Source organism: Nomascus leucogenys, chromosome 14 (assembly GCF_006542625.1).
Source record: "Nomascus leucogenys isolate Asia chromosome 14, Asia_NLE_v1, whole genome shotgun sequence".
Classification (NCBI taxonomy): Eukaryota; Metazoa; Chordata; class Mammalia; order Primates; family Hylobatidae; genus Nomascus; species Nomascus leucogenys.
Window position 1 is genome coordinate 8,794,215 of NC_044394.1, and position 17,864 is coordinate 8,812,078.

The 17,864-nt window shown below is 47.5% G+C and overlaps 1 pseudogene; it reads right to left on the reverse strand.

Moving 5' to 3' along the window:
• Positions 1-5,099: 5,099 nt before the first annotated feature.
• Positions 5,100-17,758, reverse strand: LOC100585247 (annotated as a pseudogene).
• Between the last annotated feature and the right edge of the window lie 106 nt (positions 17,759-17,864).

Sequence of the window (17,864 nt, forward strand, 5' to 3'; positions counted from 1 at the left end):
GTGTTAAATACCCAAAGCTTGCACAGAGGGAACTAACAGTGGACCTTTTCACTGGGTGGTGGTGCACGGTTGTGCTTCCAGAATCTTTAACCACTTTACTTCATAGTAAAATAACATGACAAAAACAAAACACAAACCACCTGATCTCCAAGAGTTAATTTAAAACCAAAACCACCATGTGAAACTTAGTAAGTAAAGATTACAGAATTAGTATAGCATGCATTAGATATGGATGACATATCTGCAGTAAGTCATTGTAAGTCTAGTAAATATCAGATATAACAGCTATTTAAAACAGATTGATAATTATATACGAGAGTCATGTTAATGTTCCACAACAAATTAAAGAGATTAATTCCATGAAGCTATCTATGCTACTCTATGTAAGAGATGGGAAAAGCTTGGGTAATATTCAGTGCGGATACTGACTTGTGTTCGTGACTCATAGGCGGTGCTCAGACACACTTAACCCACTGTCTGACAGAATGAATGAACATGCGCTGTAAGTGAACCCCTTTTGGGCATGAGGTTATTTTCTATATGAGTACATTAAATCATTTTGTTTTCCAAGGGTAAATGAAGCCTTCAATTTGATTGAATAAAATACAAGATGTGCACCACCATGCCCGGCTAATTTTTTTGTTTATTTTTGTACAGGCAGGGTTGCACCACGTTGCCCAGGCTGGTCTGGGACTCTTGAGTTCAAGCCATCCACCTGCCTTGGCCTCCCAAAGTGCTGGGATTATAGGTGCGAGCCACTGCACCTGTCCTAAAATACAGATTTTGCTTAATTTCTACACTTGATGTTCCAGTACAGACATTTGCTTGGAAATACAGTATAGTTAGCGGAAGCCTTTTCATGGGGAAATAAGGTATCCATAAGTATATTCCAGGATTTTAAACCAGAATACAAAAGAAGAAAATATTTTTTAAAAAACTATAGCACAATATAAAATGTATTTACATCATTACATTTAACTGCTTATTTTACAAGCAATAAGTTACCATCCACCAATTAATAATTTGTCAAGTTCACCTGTAAGTATTAACACACAAACTTCTATGAAGTTCTATAATGCCAAATAAAAAAGCAACATTTAGGTTTAACATGTATTTTATATAGGCATAACGCAACACCGGCATTACAGGATTGCATTTACAAATTCTCTTGACTCTAAGCATGAAGTTATGTTAAAAGACTAAGACAATTTAACTGTTTTTGGGTTTTTTATATTAAGGAAACCTAAATTTGTATGAGTGAATTAAATTGAATTAATTACATTTTCATATAGGCATATCAGTTTACCCTATCTTTGTTAAAATAACATGCACTGCCCTACAAAATGAATGCCGTATTCACAATCATGTTTCAGCCACATTCTTAAAGATTCGGGGAAACAAATGCAATCTGAATTCAGAGACTCCATGTTCAAAGCCAAAGGTACACACCTCTATTTTTTCCCCAGTGAGCCTCTCGGCAAAGTCTTTGAATTACATATTAAAATACACTTCAAGGAAATGTGATGTTTTCGTGTATAGCTGGTGAACAGCATGCAATTTGTCAGCACTGTCACTAACAATCAGAGACTGCTCTGGATCTAAGTACTAAAAATGACCCACACTGCAATCACAAGATATTTGTAAGTGGGAATTTATTGAACAAAGTTAGGCCGGGACTCTAAAGCAGCACTTGATTCTTTTGCTTCAAGACGACGACGTTTAAACGTTAGTATCTCTATTGTTTCTTTTTCCCTCAACTCTTCTCCCACACTGCCTTCTTCTCCCCCACCACCTTCTCCCATCGTCTTTCCCCGCTTCCTTTCTCCCTCCTTCTCCCAGCACTGTCTTCTCTCGCCCGTTTCTCGCCGTTTTCTTCTCCTCGCCCCACCTCGTTCCCTGCCTCATCCTCTTCTCTCCCACCGATCTTTTTGCCCTCTCCGTCTCTTTCCCCAACGTCGTCTTCGCCGCTTTCCCCTCCCTTCTTCTTGCCCCCAACCCGTCCTCTTCCCCCCAACCCGTTCTCTTCCCTTCTCCCTCCCTTACCCTTTTCTTCCTCTCTCCCTCTCCCCTTTCCCACCGTCTTCTTCCCCACCTTCTGCCCTTTCCCCTTTCTCCTTCCCGACCCTTCTCCTTTCCCACCCCTCCCTTCCCCACCGTCTTCTTCCCACCTTTTTCTCCCCTCTCCCTCTTCCCACCGTCTTCTCCCCTCTTCTCATCTCCCCTCCTTCTTCCCCACCGCGGTCTTCCCGCATCCTCTTCTGCCCTCTCCCCACAGTCTTCTTCCCGCATCTTCTTCTCCCCTGCACTTTTTTCCCTTCCCCACCATTTTCTTCCCCTCAGTCTCTCCGCCCCCTCGCAGCACCGGTTCCTGTGGCGTCGGCTTTTCCTCCCGTCTCCCTCTCCCCAAGGCCTCCCCCACCCTCCTCTCCACCCGCTCGCTTCCCGTCTCCACCTTCCCGCCTATTCCCGCAGCAGCGTCTTCCCGCCGCTTCCTCTTCTCCCCTCCCCCTCCCTCTCCTCCGGGTCTTCGCCCGGCCTATTACCCCCAACCGTTTTCTTCCTCAGCCTACACCGTTTTCTTCCCATTTCTTCCCACTTTCTCGCAGCAGCGTCTGTCTACCGCAGTCTCTTCCCATTCTCTTCTCCTCTCCCCATCGTCTTCTTTCCCATTCTTATTCTCCACCATCTTCTTCCCCTCCCCACCATTCTCTTCCCGTTTCCATCTCCACACCTTCTCGCAGCAGCGACTTCCTGCCGCGCTTTTCTCTCCCGGCACTCTCTTCTCCCCTCTTCCTCTCCCCACCATCTTCGCCCCCGATCGTCTTCTTGCCCACTCCCTTCTCCGCGCTCTTCCAGGGCCTTTCACCTAGAAGCTCTCCATGCGTGCGCGCGCCTGTGGCCCTGCGCCCGGTGTGTCTATGCGCCCAGGCAGCCTCCTGAGCTGGGCCCCTGAGCTCCGCCCCAGCAGCCAACTGGAGACCCAAGAGAGTTGCTGCCTGTGCCACCGCGGCTGCTGCCGCCGTCCCCGCCTCCGCCCCCCGCCGCCGCCTCAGAACTGAAAAGACAGTGGGGCCCAGAAGACTGCAGGGAGAGGGGGAGGAGGGTATGGAGAAGGTGGGAAAGAACCTTGGAAAGTCGGAGAGGGAGAAAGGAGGGTGGGAAAGAAGACGGTGAGGATACGGCAGGGCGCGGTGGCTCACGCCTGTAATCCCAGCACTTTGGGAGGCCAAGGCGGGCGGATTCCAATTTCAGGAGTTCGAGACCTGCCTGACCAACATGCTGAAACCCAGTCTCTACTAAAAATACAAAAATTAGCCGGGCGTGGTGGCGAGCGCCTGTAATCCCAGCTACTCCGGAGGCTGAGGCAGGAGAACCGCTTGAACCAGGAGGCGGAGGTCGCAGTGAGCTGAGAACTCACCATTGCACTCCGTCCTGGATTACAGAGCGAGACATCTCAAAAAAGAAAAAAACTACAGTGGGGAAGAGGGCGAGGGGAAGAAGATAGTGGGGAAAAAGACCACCGAGAAGGGAAGGAGAGGTGGGAGAGCTCCACTGTTTCACTGAACATTCCTCAAAGTTAAAATGTTCTCATAAGTTCCGTATTTTCAACTTTTGCTCTTCCAGTTGGTGTATTCTTTTCTTCCTCTAGCTCCTTAATTTTATTCAACACCAAGTTATAACTCCAACCACCTTTCTCTTTATTTTCCAATGTTTTTCTTTCTTCTAAGAACATTCTTAACGCTTGTAACACTTTACAATGTTGCAAAGCTCTGAATCCTATTTCCTGTCATCTCTTCATGCTTTCCCATTGAGGTATCCTATTTTGTTTACACTAGGAACATTTCAGTTTGACTAGACCTGTTTTCTACTTAATTTTTTTCAACTTCAAGCTTGACAAACCCAAATGTGCCCCTTTACCAGTTGTTTCTGTCTCAGGAATTGGTTTCTTGTTGCACTGTGATACACATGAAGCCAAATACCTTTTTCAGCTCATTATCCCCAGAATGTTTTTGTACATTATTGACACAGAATAGACACCTAATCAATATTTCTAAATTTTTATTGTTCTTCCTTACCACAAAACAACAATCAACTTTTTTTTTTTAGCATGATGTACATACTCTTCTATCATCTTGCCCTGAACTATTTATCGAATCTTATTTCTTCCCACTCCCCTATTTGTTTCCCACGCTGTGGCCATTCAGAGCTACTTAAAGCTCTGTCAACTCTCCATGCTATTTTATAATACTCAACAACAATGAAAAGGGGCTTTATAGCAGAGGCAGAACTCATTATTTTCTAAAAAATACTTGCATATCTCCCATGTTGAATAGTGTCCCGCAGAAAGTCATGTCCACCTGGAACCCAAGAATGTTAAGCTATTTGGAAACAGGGTCTCTGCAGATACACTTGGTTAAGACAAGGTCACAATGCATTAGGGTGGGCGGTAAAACCAATAACTGTGTCCTTACAGGCAGGTCGTGGGAACATACAGAGACCTGCAGGGAAGAGGGCCATGGGACAAGGGAGGCAGAGTCTGAAGTTATGCTGCCTACAGTCACGGAATGCCAAGGACGGCTGGAAACCACCAGAAGCTAAGAAGGAGATTTTACCTGAAAGCCTCCCAAAGAAAGCAATCATACTCACACCTCCTTTTTGAATTTCTGGCCTCGTGAACGGTGAAAAAATAAATTTCTATCGTCTTAAGCCCCGCGGTTTGTGGTCATTTGTTCTGTCCTAGCCTTACACAGCATGCTAAGGGAAAAGAAGAAAATTCTGCATAAAATGTCTCCCTGCACTTTCTCCCCACTGTCTTCTTCCCCACCTTCTTTCTCCCCATGCCACTTTCCAAGGTCTTTCCCACCCTCTCCGTCCCCTCCTCCCCCTCTCCCTGCAGTCTTCCGGGCCCCAGTCTTCCGCCCGCAGCCAACACTGTTCAGTTCTGAGGTAGCGGCGGGGGCAGCCAACACTGTTCAGTTCTGAGGTAGCGGCGGGGCGGGGGCGGGGGCGGGGGCGGGGGCGGGGGCAGCCGTGATTGCACAGGTAGCGACTCTCCTGGGTCTCCTGTTGGCTGCTAGGGCGGAGCTCAGGGGCCCAGCTCATGGGGCTACCTGGGCGCATAGACACACACCGGCGCAGGGACACAGGCGCGCGCATGCGTGGAGAGCTTCTAGATGAAAGGCAGTGGGAGAGCGCGAGAAGGGAGTGGGCAAGAAGACGATCGGGGGCGAAGACGCTGGGGAGTGGAAGAGGGGAGAAAAGAGTGCGAAGAGAGAAAAACACGGGAGGAAGTCGCTGCTGCGAAGTGGGGAGATGGAAACGGGAAGAAAATGGTGGGAAGGGGAAAAAGATGGCGGAGAATAAGAGGCTGGGAAAAAAGACGATGGGGAGAGGGAGAGAAGAGAGTGGGAAGAAGATTGCAGCTGACAGACGCTGCTGCGAGACGGTGGGAGGACGTGGGAAGAAAACGGTGTGAGGGGAAGAAAACTGGGGGGGAGAAAACGGTTATGGGGAAGGCGCGGGAAGAAGACAGTGAAGGGAGAAGACGGCGTGGGGAGAGGAAGAGAGGAGATGGTGCGGGGAGAGAAAAGCCGGCAGGAAGACGCAGCTGCGAGAAGAAGGTGGGGATATGGAGGCTGCAAGAAGATGGCGAATAAGAGGCTGGGAAAGAAGACGATGGGGAGACGAGAAGAGGGTGGGAAGAAGACTGCGGCAGACAGACGCTGCTGCGAGAAGGTGGGAAGACATAGGAAGAAAACGGTGCGGGGTGAGGAAGAAAACGGTTGGGGGTAATAGGCCAGGAGAAGACGGTGAGGAGAGGGAGGGGGAGGGGAGAAGAGGGAGCGGCGGGAAGACTGCTGCGGGAATAGGCGGGAAGATGGAGACTGGAAGCGAGCAGGTGGAGAGAAGGAGGTGGAAGGAAAAGGTGCCGCCGCAGGAACCCGTGCTGCGATGAAGCAGAGAGACTGAGGGGAAGAAAACGGTGGGGAAGGGGGAAAAATCTGCGGGGGAGAAGAAGGTGCGGGAAGAAGACAGTAGGGAGAGGGCAGAAGAGGATGCGGGAAGACCGCAGTGGGGAAGGAGGGGAGAAGACGGTGAGGGAGAGGGGAGAAGAAGGTGGGAAGACGTTGGAAAAGGAGAAGGGTCGGGAAGAAGAGGGGAGGGAAAGGGCAGAAGGTGGGGAAGAAGACGGTAGAAAAAGGGTGAAAGGAAGAAAAGGGTGGGGAGGGAGAAGGGAAGAGGACGGGTTGGGGAGAAGAAGGGAGGGGAAAGCGGCGAAGATCTTGGGGAAAGAGATGGAGGGGGAAGAAGACCAGTGGGAGAGAAGAGGATGAGGTAGGGAGAGGGGAAGAAAACGGCAGAAAGACGGGCTAAGAGAGAAGAGTGCTGGGAGAAGAAGTGGGAGCGGCGAGAGGGAGAAGGGAAGCGGGGAAAGAAGAAGGTGGTGGAGGAGAAGGCAGTGTGGGAGAAGAGTTGAGAGAAAAAGAAACAATAGTGATACTAACGTTTAAACGTCGTCGTCTTGGAGCAAAAGAAGCAAGTGCTCTAAAATAGTCCCGGCCTAACTTTGTTCAATAAATTCCCACTTACAAATATCTTCTGATTGCGGTGTGGGTCATTTTTAGTACTTAGATCCAGAGCAGTCTCTGATTGTTAGTGACAGTGCTGTCAAATTGCATGCTGTTCACCAGCTATACACGAAAACATCACATTTCCTTGAAGTGCACTTTAATATGTAATTCAAAGACTTTGCCAAGAGGCTTATTGGGGAAAAAATAGAGGTGTGTACCTTTGGCATTGAACATGGAGTCTGTGATTTTAGATTGCATTTGTTTCCCCAAATCTTTAAGATTGTGGCTGAAACATTGATTGTGAATACGGCATTCATTTTGTAGGGCAGTGCATGTTATTTTAACAAAGATAGGGTAAACTGATACGCCTATAAGAAAATGTAATTCAGGCTGGGCGCGGTGGCTCAGGCTTGTAATCCCAGCACTTTGGGAGGCCGAGGCGGGCGGATCACGAGGTCAGGAGGTCAAGACCACGGTGAAACCCCGTCTCTACTAAAAAAATACAAAAAAATTAGCCGGGCGTGGTGGCGGGCGCCTGTAGTCCCAGATACTCGGAGAGGCTGAGGCAGGAGAATGGCGTGAACCCGGAAGGCGGAGCTTGCAGTGAGCCGAGATTGCGCCACTGCACTCTAGCCTGGGCGACAGAGCAAGACTCCATCTCAAAAAAAAAAAAAAAATTAATAATTTCATGGTAACCTTCTCCATTACAAGTTAGGGAAAGCTTAGCAGATGGACGCGGTAGAAATATGAAGATGTTAGGAAATGCATGTGCTCTGAAGATAGGGAAGGACAGAAATTCATGAAAGCCAGATAACATGAGTGGCACCAGGTGGAATACTATATCTCCTATCAGAATAAAGAAAATTCTTATTTACATTAAAACAACTAGACATTTCTTTTAAGAACTTAAACCCATAGTTCCCAAGGGACGAATATTGTGTTTCTATCATTTCTTTCTTTACATTTTTGGTTAAATGTGACCCTTGGTAGCCCTTGATGATATAAATAAAATGTGAAAGAGTTGGTAAAGGTACATCTCTGCATGATATTTCCAAATTCAGAGGTTAAGGAAAAAAATACGATCAATAGTGTAAGTAAGGTTCTAGAAGAACCTTTGACTAGAAGTCAAACATGACACAAATTTTAAAAGAGAGATAAATGCACATTTTTATTAATTTAGTAATGGTCTCTGTATTGAGTTTATGGTTTTCAATTTTTTGTCAACTTGAGTCTTTCTGGACAGCAAGTATGTAGTCTTGAAAATGGAATAAAAATTACAGCATAAAAGAATAAAGACCAGTTTTCAAATTTTTTGGCATCAGGAACTCCTTAAAATCTTAAAAATTATTGGGGGCCATAATGTGATTTAATTTATCTGCATTATATGTGTGGGTATTTACCGTATTAAAATTGAGTCTGATAACTTGAAAGAAGTATATGAGTTGATTCAAAGCAATGATGACAAACTCATTATTTGTTAACATAAGTAACACATTTGCATGAAAAATTAAACAAAAAAATAGAAATGTGAAGAGCGATATTAGTTTTATTAACCTCTTTAATATCTGTTTAATAGATTATAGCTGGATTATCATATTTAACTCCACATTTAATCTGTTAAAATATGTTATTGAGTTTAAACAAGTGTATGAAGAAAATCTGGTCTCACAGAGAAAAATAGTTGGAAAGGGAGAAGTATTTTAATAACCTTTTCAGGTAATGGTGGACAATCTTCTTTTGATACTACACTGAAAATTTTAAAGGGGTAGTTTCTTAAAAGTTAGCTGTATGCTGGGTATGGTGGCTCATGCCTGTAATCCCAGCACTTTGGGAGGCAGAGGCGGGGGGGGATCACGAGGTCAGGAGATCAAGATCATCCTGGCTAACGCGGTGAAACCCCGTCTCTACTAAAAATACAAAAAATTAGTCGGGCATGGTTGCAGGCACCTGTAGTCCCAGCTACTCCGGAGGCTGAGGCAGGAGAATGGCCTGAACCCGTGAGGCGGAGCTTGCAGTGAGCTGAGATTGAGATCGCGCCACTGCACTCCAGCCTGGGCGACAGAGCCAGACTCTTCTCAAAAAAATAAAAAATAAATAAAAGTTAGCTGTAATGTGGAATCTGGAAACTTAAATATGAAAATTCCTAAAACTCTTTAGATTTAAAAAAGATTAATTTTACTCTAAAATCTGTTGTTCCATCTTATACTTTTAGTTAAGTTTTACCCATGCCCAATTTTATAATATCATCCATTAGACATTGTGTCACGGAGTTAAGCAGATCTTTTAAATGTTGGCACATTTCATTATACAATGTCAAATAAACAACAGCTTTGTTAAATCATTGCCAGCCTAACCAGAAAGATCTTTAGGTGTTTGGACAGCAGTCTGGCTCAAGTAGTTGATAAAAGTTTTCGAAAATTTTTTTTTAATTCAAATTTTAAATTTTATCACTGACATATAGGATATTGTCAGTTTTTCTTGAAGTGAGCTCACTGTTTTTCACTGTTATTCAGTCTTTACCATCTAGTAAATGTCACTTCTATTCTTCCATAAGAAATCTGGAATCCTCTGGGACTAGTTTCTTTCTCTCATAGGCCAAACCAATTCATCAGTAGATCGTGTTAGTGATTCTTTTAAAACATATTGTGAATCCAGCCGGGTGCAGCGGCTCACGCCTGTAATCCCAGCACTTTGTGGGGCTGAGGCGGGCGGATCACGAAGTCAGGAGATGGGGATCATCCTGGCTAACACAGTGAAACCCTGTCTCTACTAAAAATACAAAAAAATTAGCCGGGCGTGGTGGTGGGCACCCTTAGTCCCAGCTACTCAGGAGGCTGAGGTAGAATGGCGTGAATCTGGGAGGTGGAGCTTGCAGTGAGCCCAGATTGCGCCACTGCACTCCAACCTGGGCAACAGAGGAAACTCCATCTCAAAAAAACGAAAACAAAAACAAAAACATATTGTGAATCCAAGCATCTCTTAGAGGTCTACTGCTTCTACCCTTGCCCATCTGTCATCTCAGGTCTCGATTAGTAGCCTGTCCTTCTAGATGCTTTTTACTCCTTCTGTTGTTCCTTTTGTCTTTCCATGAAGCCATCTAGCTGATTTTTCAAAAATATCATTTAAAATGTCAGCCTTTGGCTCAAATTCTTTGAATGAGGGCAAACTCTTCTTTTTTTAAAAAAAATTTAACTTTTAAGGTCAGGGTACATATGCAGGCTTGTTCCATAGGTACACTTGTGTCATGGGGTTTGTATAGATTCTTTCATCATCCAGGTATTAAGCCTAGTACCCACTATTTTTTCTTTCTGCTCTTCTCCCTCCTCCCACCCTCCACCCTTCGAAAGGCCCCAGTGTTTGTCATTCCCCTCTATGTGTCCATGTGTTCTCATCATTTAGCTCCCACTTATAAGCTTGCTAAGGATAATGGCCTCCACCTCCATCCATGTCCCTGCAAAGGAAATGATCTCATTCTTTTTTATGGCTGCATAGTACCTGATGGCGTACTATGCACCACATTTTCTTTATCCAGCCTATTGTTGATGGGTATTTGGGTTGATTTCATGTCTTTGCTATTGTGACTAGTGCTGGAATGAACATACACATGCATGTGTCTTTATAATAAAATGATTTATATTCCTTTGGGTATATACTCAGTAATGGGATTGCTTCGTTGAATGGTATTTCAGTCTTGGGTCTTTGAGGTATTGCCACTGTCTTCCACAATGGCTGAATTAATTTACATTCCCACCAACAGTGCCTAAGTGTTCCCTTTTTGTCCACAATCTTGCCAGCATCTGTTATTTTTTGACTTTTTAGTAATAGCCATTCTGACTAGTGTGAGGTGGTATCTTATTGTGGTTTTGATTTGCATTTCTCTAATGATTTCTGATGTTGAACGTCTTTTCAAAAGAAAACTCATTTTTCTTGCATTGTTGAGCTGATTACCATCAGTTCCAAACCTTCCCCCTTCTTTACCCTGTTCGCCGGCTTTGCGTTGTCTGTGGCATGGTGTGAAACTTCATCTGCAGCATCTCATCTGCTAGAGGGACGCTGGAGAAGGTTGGGGCTCTTTCTAGTTCTGAGTACTCCTCTTACCTTGCTCTTGTAGGGGACAGCAGCCAACAGTGGCCATCACCTCTCTGGGGACAGAGCAGGTCACAGGCAGCACCTAGGGGAGCAGCTTCTCAGTGTTTTGTCAGTATAGAAACTCAGCAAAATTCTCTGCTGTCAAGCAGGCCACATCCTCACCTTCTCCAAGGAGGTCTAGCACTCAGTTCTGGTGTGTGTGGGAGATTCTTCCAGATTTGTTTCTTCCTGCAGTGCTTGCCTGAAGCTCTGGAGAGCACATTGGCAGCTCCCTGAATTTGCCGTCCCTATTTTGTGTGTGTTTTTGCTTTGCCTTTCCTAAGCTTGTCCAACCCACAGCCCAGGGCTGGTTTAAATGAGGCCCAACACAAATTAGTAAACTTTCTTAAAACACTGAGATTTTTGGCTAGGTGCCAGTGGTTCAAGCCGATAATCCCAGCACTTTGGGAGGCTGAGGCAGGCAGATCACTTGAGTTCAGGAGTTCAAGACCAGCCTGGTCAACATGGTGAAAACCCATCTCTCTTTACTAATAAAGTACAAAAATTAGCCAGGTGTGGTGGCACATGCCTGTAATCCCACCTACTCAGGAGGCTGAGGCACAAGAATTGATTGAGTCTGGAGGCAGAGGTTGCAGTGAGCCGAGATCATGCCACTACACTCCAGCCTGGGTGACAGAGTAAGACTCTGTCCAAAAAAACAAAACAACAGGCTGGGTGCAGTGGCTCACACCTGTAATCCCAGCACTTTGGGAGGCTGAGCCGGGCAGATCACGAGATCAAGAGATCGAGACCATGCTGGCCAACATGGTGAAACCTTGTCTCTACTAAAAACGCAAGAATTAGCTGGGTATGTGCCTGTAGTTCCAGCTACTCGGGAGGCTGAAGCAGGAGAATCGCTTAAACCCAGGAAGCGGAGGTTGCAGTGAGTCGAGATGGTGCCACTGCACTCCAGTCTGGCAACAGGGCGAGACTCCGTATCAAAAAAAACCCAAAAAACAAAAAACAAACAAAACAACAACAACAAAAACCCAGAACAAACAGAAAAACACTATGAGGTTTTTTGTGATTTTTTTTTTTTTTTTAGCGTATTAGCCATCATTAGTGTTCATGTATTTTATGTGTGGCCTGAGATAATTCTTCCAATGTGGCCCAGGGAAACCAAAAGATTGGACACCTCTGCTTTAAGAGATAATTCCCTGAAATAGTTAACAGTTATTTACTTTCAATTTTCCTTATTCAAATTACTGTGCAGTTTCTGTCTCCTGGTTGGACAGTAACTGACCACAATGTCTTCCAAGGCCTTTTTTGTATTATTTAGTTCCTGGCATTGCTCTGAAACTGTCGTCTACCATCCTCCCGTTGTGCACTTTGCTCTGGCCTCACTGATGGACACATTCTTCCTACAACATCCTGCTACTTAAATTTGTCTTACTTTTTGCCTAGAATCTTCTTCTTGCTATTCAAATATCTCATTACCAGAATTTTCCACATATGATATAAAATGTGCTTCCAATACACTTTCTGTCTACTTTAGCCTGCTTCATTTTTCATAAAAGTTCTTGTCACCACATGACATGTTACAGTCATTTATTTCCTGGCTCTCTGTCTCTTCTCACTGGAAAGTTATGCCCTTGACAGCATACACAGTCTGTTTTGTTCCTGGTTAATCCTTGTGCCTGCACCTCCGTATAACCTAGCACATGGTAGACAATGAAATGACCGAATGAATTAATGAATAAATGAAGTAGTATACTTCCTAGATGAGAAAACTGAGACTCAAAAGTGATAAGTACCAAATCAGTATAACATAAAAGTTAGGAGTTTAAGTTCTTTGGGGAGAAATGTGGGTTTAAATGTGGGTTTTGCTACATCCTACTAGTGTAACTTACATATATTTCTTAAATTCTCTGTGCATCATTTTCCTTATCTGAAAAATGTGGATTATAATGGTAACTAATTTATACTGTGGCTATATAAAGTAAATAAATTATGTATATAATGTGCCTAGTACAGTGCTTGACACAAATTAATAATTCCACATATTTAGTTACTTGTATAATTATCTGTAGCTGCAAAACTGTAAGTGCAGGCTTATCATCTTTCTGGAGAGATAGCAAGAGAAAGGTTGAGTTTATAAAATGCCTAAACAATAAAAACTATATTATTGAGGTAAAATGCCTAAATGAGGGCTGGTTTTAATATCAACTAATTAGTTGATGTTAAAGTAGTAGCTATTAGTAGCTGCCTAATAGTAAGAACTGACTCTAAAATCAAGTAGACAAGAAAATGGTTGAGGAGGCTGACCACATCCTATGCTATACTGCAAGTGGAGTAACCATGTCACAGCAGTGATGCCGTATTGCTTTTCTTTGACTGAATCATGGCGTCACAGATGAGAACCAAGGGACTAGATAGATCATAGATAGATAGGTACACACATACCTATACCTGTGATTTTTAGGTACACACATACACATACCTATCTGTTTCTGTCTCGCAGGGTCTACAAAGGAATTCCCCCCACTGGTGAGGGACTGGGCATGCTCACTCCTTCTAGACATTGAGGAAGTCAAGGCTATGTATGAATGCAAACATTCATACATATCTACATATGTAGATAGATACATCCATATATGGATGCATATATGGATAGAGAGATTTTTTAAAGCTGCTGAACACAAATCCAGTGATCTATGAAAAGTGAAGGACAAATATGGTTATATAAAGAGTCTTTCAATGAATTTTCAGCAGCTATAGATTTTTTTGTGCTGAAACAGAGGATCACAGTTGCCTTTCTTTTGTAAACACAGGTCTATGAGTGGTCAAAGGGATTATATGAAAACTGAGCATTTTCATTCTGTATCTAGTTTTAGAAATTGAGGAAAATGTCTATTGTGAAATATTACAGTTTCTGAACATAGTTTACCTTTGAAAAATAGTTTTTTGTGCCCTTTGAAGGTAACTGGTATTTTATTTTCGTTAAATATTTTCTAGCAGAACCTTGAATCAAGTTGCTTTGATATTTACATATCAGCCTCCTGGGTAGCTGGGACCATAGGCATACACCACCACACAAGGCTAGTTTGTATATTTTTTGTAGGGCCAGGGTTTTGTCATGTTGGCCAGGCTTGTCTCAAACTTCTGACCTTGAGCAATCCGCCCACCTCAGCCTCCATGGATCATGGAAAGCACTTTTCACCATTCTGCATTATTTTGTTTGCTGCCTGGCGTCTCCTCAGGAGCCACCTGGTTTCTGGCCCCAAATGCCCCAGCCTAGCCCAGGGGAACCTGGGAGGTGCTCAATCCATAATGCTGGCTGCTCCCTAGCCAGAAGAGCTCTTGGTGGGTCTGTCAGCCCTCCTGGGTGACCCTGGCCTCTGCCCTGGGGAAGCTCCCATCCCTCTGGATTGCCCATCTCCCCTAGGACACCTGCAGCCCCCAAAATGCCTTACTTGACACTGAATCATTCTCTAAACACCACATACTTGATACCAAATTGTTCTCTAAACACCACATGCCTTACTTGACTCCATATCGCTCTCTAAACATCATGTGGGGAACTCTTGCCCTTCTCCTTCATGACCTGTAGGTCAGGGCCAAGAGGAGGAAGCAGACTCAGAACACACAAAAGACTCCCTGCCCCGAATGGCAGTCATGTCACCGTCAGCACTTCTGGAAGGAAAGGAGGAAGATTTCCTTCTGCAGAAAGCTCCTTTTTTGCCTTGTTTCTGAAACCAGGGAGGGTCAGCAGAGCCCAGCACACCTGTGGTGCCTGAGTCACCGTCTATGCCCAGGATGTGCATCTGACCACAGCCCCAACCCCCAACCCAGGCTCGATGTTCCCTCCAGCTGGAGTCCTGGGCTCCTGACATGGCCTGGCCTGTTTGTCCTGCCCTGGCCGAGTTTGGGAGGGCCTTAGCTTGTATTCCCCTGGGTTCTTAGCCTTGACTTCCTCAATGTCTAGAAGGAGTGAGCATGTCCAGTCCCTCACCAGTGGGGGGAATTCCTTTATAGACCCTGTGAGACAGGAACAGACAGAACACTTTAGTGAGAAGGACACGGGGCGACCAAGGGACGATCAGAGCCTGAGGGTTCTGGAAGTCTCCAGCCTTTTTCGGGTCCCAGGGAGAGGCAGGCCTCCCCCCAACAATTGAAAGTGTGGAGGAGCACTCAGGGTTGTACACTCTGACCTGGACCTATTCCTTTCTTCAGGTCACCAGGGCATGTCCCTACCCCTGAGCAAGGGGTGGCCCAGGTCCTGGCATTAGGTTTTCTCCTAGAAAGGCGATGCTTGCATAGATGGGCAAAAGGCTGGCAACCAGGCCTGGTGTCCTCTGGGTGAGGACGGGGTGCCACCCACCCGCTGAGAGGCAGATGGTGCCAGGTCACGGCCATGGGTGTCTGTCTCCTGGCTCTGCAGAGAGCAGTCACAGGGCCACTCCCTCCCCATGTTACTTTTTGCCGTTCTCATATTTTGGCCAGTCTCCAAGCATCTTCAGCTAATTGTCAGCGCGTTTTATTTCCTGACCTCTTTGCTGTCAAATGAGCCAGGATAGAGTTAGCGGAGCTGTCTGGCCTCTGGCAGCGGCCCATGGATGCTGGGTCCTGGTCTCCAGGAACTGGAACGAGCCAGGAAAGGGAAGACCCTGGGGGACTGAGACCCTCTGATAGAACGGGCACCAGTTGCCTGGCCTCCTGATACCAGGACTCAGCATCCTCAGACCACAAAAACCCTGGGTTTTGGTTGTTTCCAATCATTCAGCTGGGGTCCTGGAACAAGAAGACAGTGACTTCTGAGCAAGACTGTGGTTCTTGGTTTGGGTTTTGATTGAACCACCATGGGGACAGAGTCTTGGGGTCAGGTGGAGCAGAAACTGCCATTTTCCCCAGTGACAGCGTGTCACTGCCAGTCACCACCACCTTGGCCCACAGGCCGCCCCCTCTGCCTCAACCACCAACCCTGATTCCTTGTCCCTGGGGCAGCCTCCCATGCAGCAGGCACAGGCTCTTATCTTCACCTCCTGGGCACTGACAGGAGCCAGCTTCATCTCACTGTAAGGCAACTCAGAGCTGAGGACCTGCCCAGGCCAGGAGCCATCTCCCTCCCTGAGAGGGCCCCAGCCCTCCCCATCCACCCTAAGTCTCAGCCCAGAAGAAGGCACATGGAAGGAAGGCAAGGGCCTCCCTGTGGAGCTGGGCACATGGTCCCCATGAGGCACCAGGACCCTGGAAAAGAAGGAGTGCGAGGCTGGCCTGGCAGGGGCTACTCGGGGCCCACAAGGGGCCTCAGGCCGCACAATGGGAATGCCCCTCCTGGGCTGGAGGCAACACCCTCTGTGGGAGCTGAGAAAGTCCAGTCCTGAGACAGGATGGGTGCGCCTAGGGTGGGTGGCAGAGCCCTGACTGATAGCAGTGCCTTGGGAGTGACCACATCAACCACCAGAGTCCAGGGAGCCTGGCCTGAGAGCTGCCCAGTGCCCAGAGGATGGACCTGGAGCCCGTCCCACCCGACACTCCCCATGGGCCTTGTAGGGTCTGACCTCCTAGCGTGCACCTGTCTCTCCCTGCACCCTGGCTGCTGACTCTGCCTGTTCCCCGTCTTCCCCTATCCTGCCCAGCCCAGAGACGTGACCCTGTCTCCAGCCACCATGGTCTTCCTGTGACCCTCTTCCTGTCAGCGCCTAGGCATGAGACCCCCAGGTGTCTCACTGGGCTGCCCAGAATGCTGGGGAGAAGCCTGGGTTGATAAGGGTGACCAAGGGCCCAGCCAACAGTGGGGATGGCCCACCACCCCGCCTCCAGCCAAAGCTGGCTCTCAGGGCAGTCAGCCTTCATCCCTCAGCCTCCTCCCAGCCACTGCAGCAGCCAGAACATGGGGTGCCTAGCTGTCCTACCTGCACTGACTTGGCCCCGCTGTCCACCCTGCGCGGTGCTGACTGAGCCAGCGGGAACCAGTCTCTGGACAGCTATGCAGAGCCTTGGGGACTGACCAAATCCCCCCACTGAGGGGTCCCAGGTGTGCCACTGTTCCCTGCCCACTCCATCTGTCGTCCTCCCAAGGCTGTCAGCTCCACCCTGGGCTGGCTTGGTTCAGGTGCATCCCAGAAGTGGCAGGTCTCATGGGCTCACCCCGCCCCCTGCCCAAGGCTCCTCCCTCTCTCCATCCTGTGAGTCCTAAGGGGCTGGCTGCAGGCTGGGCTCCCCTTACCAGGCCCAGATCCCAGCTGCATGCTCTGTTGTCCCCTGGCCTCACTGTGAGATGCCCAGGCCAGGCCTTACTTTTCTTCTCCTCCAGCCTCCCAGGGTCACAGCCATTGATGTCCCCATGCCCCTCCCTATAGGATGCCTCAGCTGGGCTCCCTGAGCCCTCAGAGACCTGCTACACAATGGCCCACAGGCCTGGCCAGGTGCCCCCTACCCAGTGGCCACCACCCCCAGGTCTCACCAGGGCAGCTCCCAAGGGGACAGGGCCAGACCCATGGGCTGCCCCCTCTTCACCTGCTGATGTGGAGACCTAAGTGCTGAGAGCCTAGGGGTCAGACCCAGCCCCCTCTCTGTCCCACCCACTCTCCTGAGCTCCCTAGATGGGCCTCGAGGCTCTGCCCTAATCCTGATCATGGGCTGGACCTGCAGGAGAGGCAGGGAGGAGTTGTGACCCTGGAGAGGAGGTTGGCCTGAGCTGGGGAGACATGTCCTGCCTCAGAGAGATCTTTCTAAAAGCAAAACCTGTCCCTGAGGTGAGACCGATGTGTCAGGGGACAGAGGACTCACCACACAATCCCAAGGCAATCGGTGAATTTCCAGATATCAACATGCTCATGCTCCATGTCCACTGCTGCCCCAGCTTGGTGTCCCTGTGACCCAGAGGGGGCCAGGGAGAGCGGGGCAAGGTGAGGCACTTGGGGTCCCAAGGGCATGGACAGCCTGTCCCGGCCCTATGATCTTAGGGAGCCCAGGAGCCTTTGACCAGGCACAGTGAAGGAGGTGAGGCCCCACCTACCTCAAGGGATCGGCCCCATCTGTACCTGCTCATACTTCTCAATAATATCCCCTCACCCATGCACATGCAGGGTATCCATGACCTCATCCATCACCATCCCGCAAGACAAAGTCATCCAATGGTTTTGCAGTACCTGAGTGCTCCAGAAAACACCCAAACCAGTCCTGCCACACCCCTAGATGCCCTCTGGCCTGAGGAGCCCC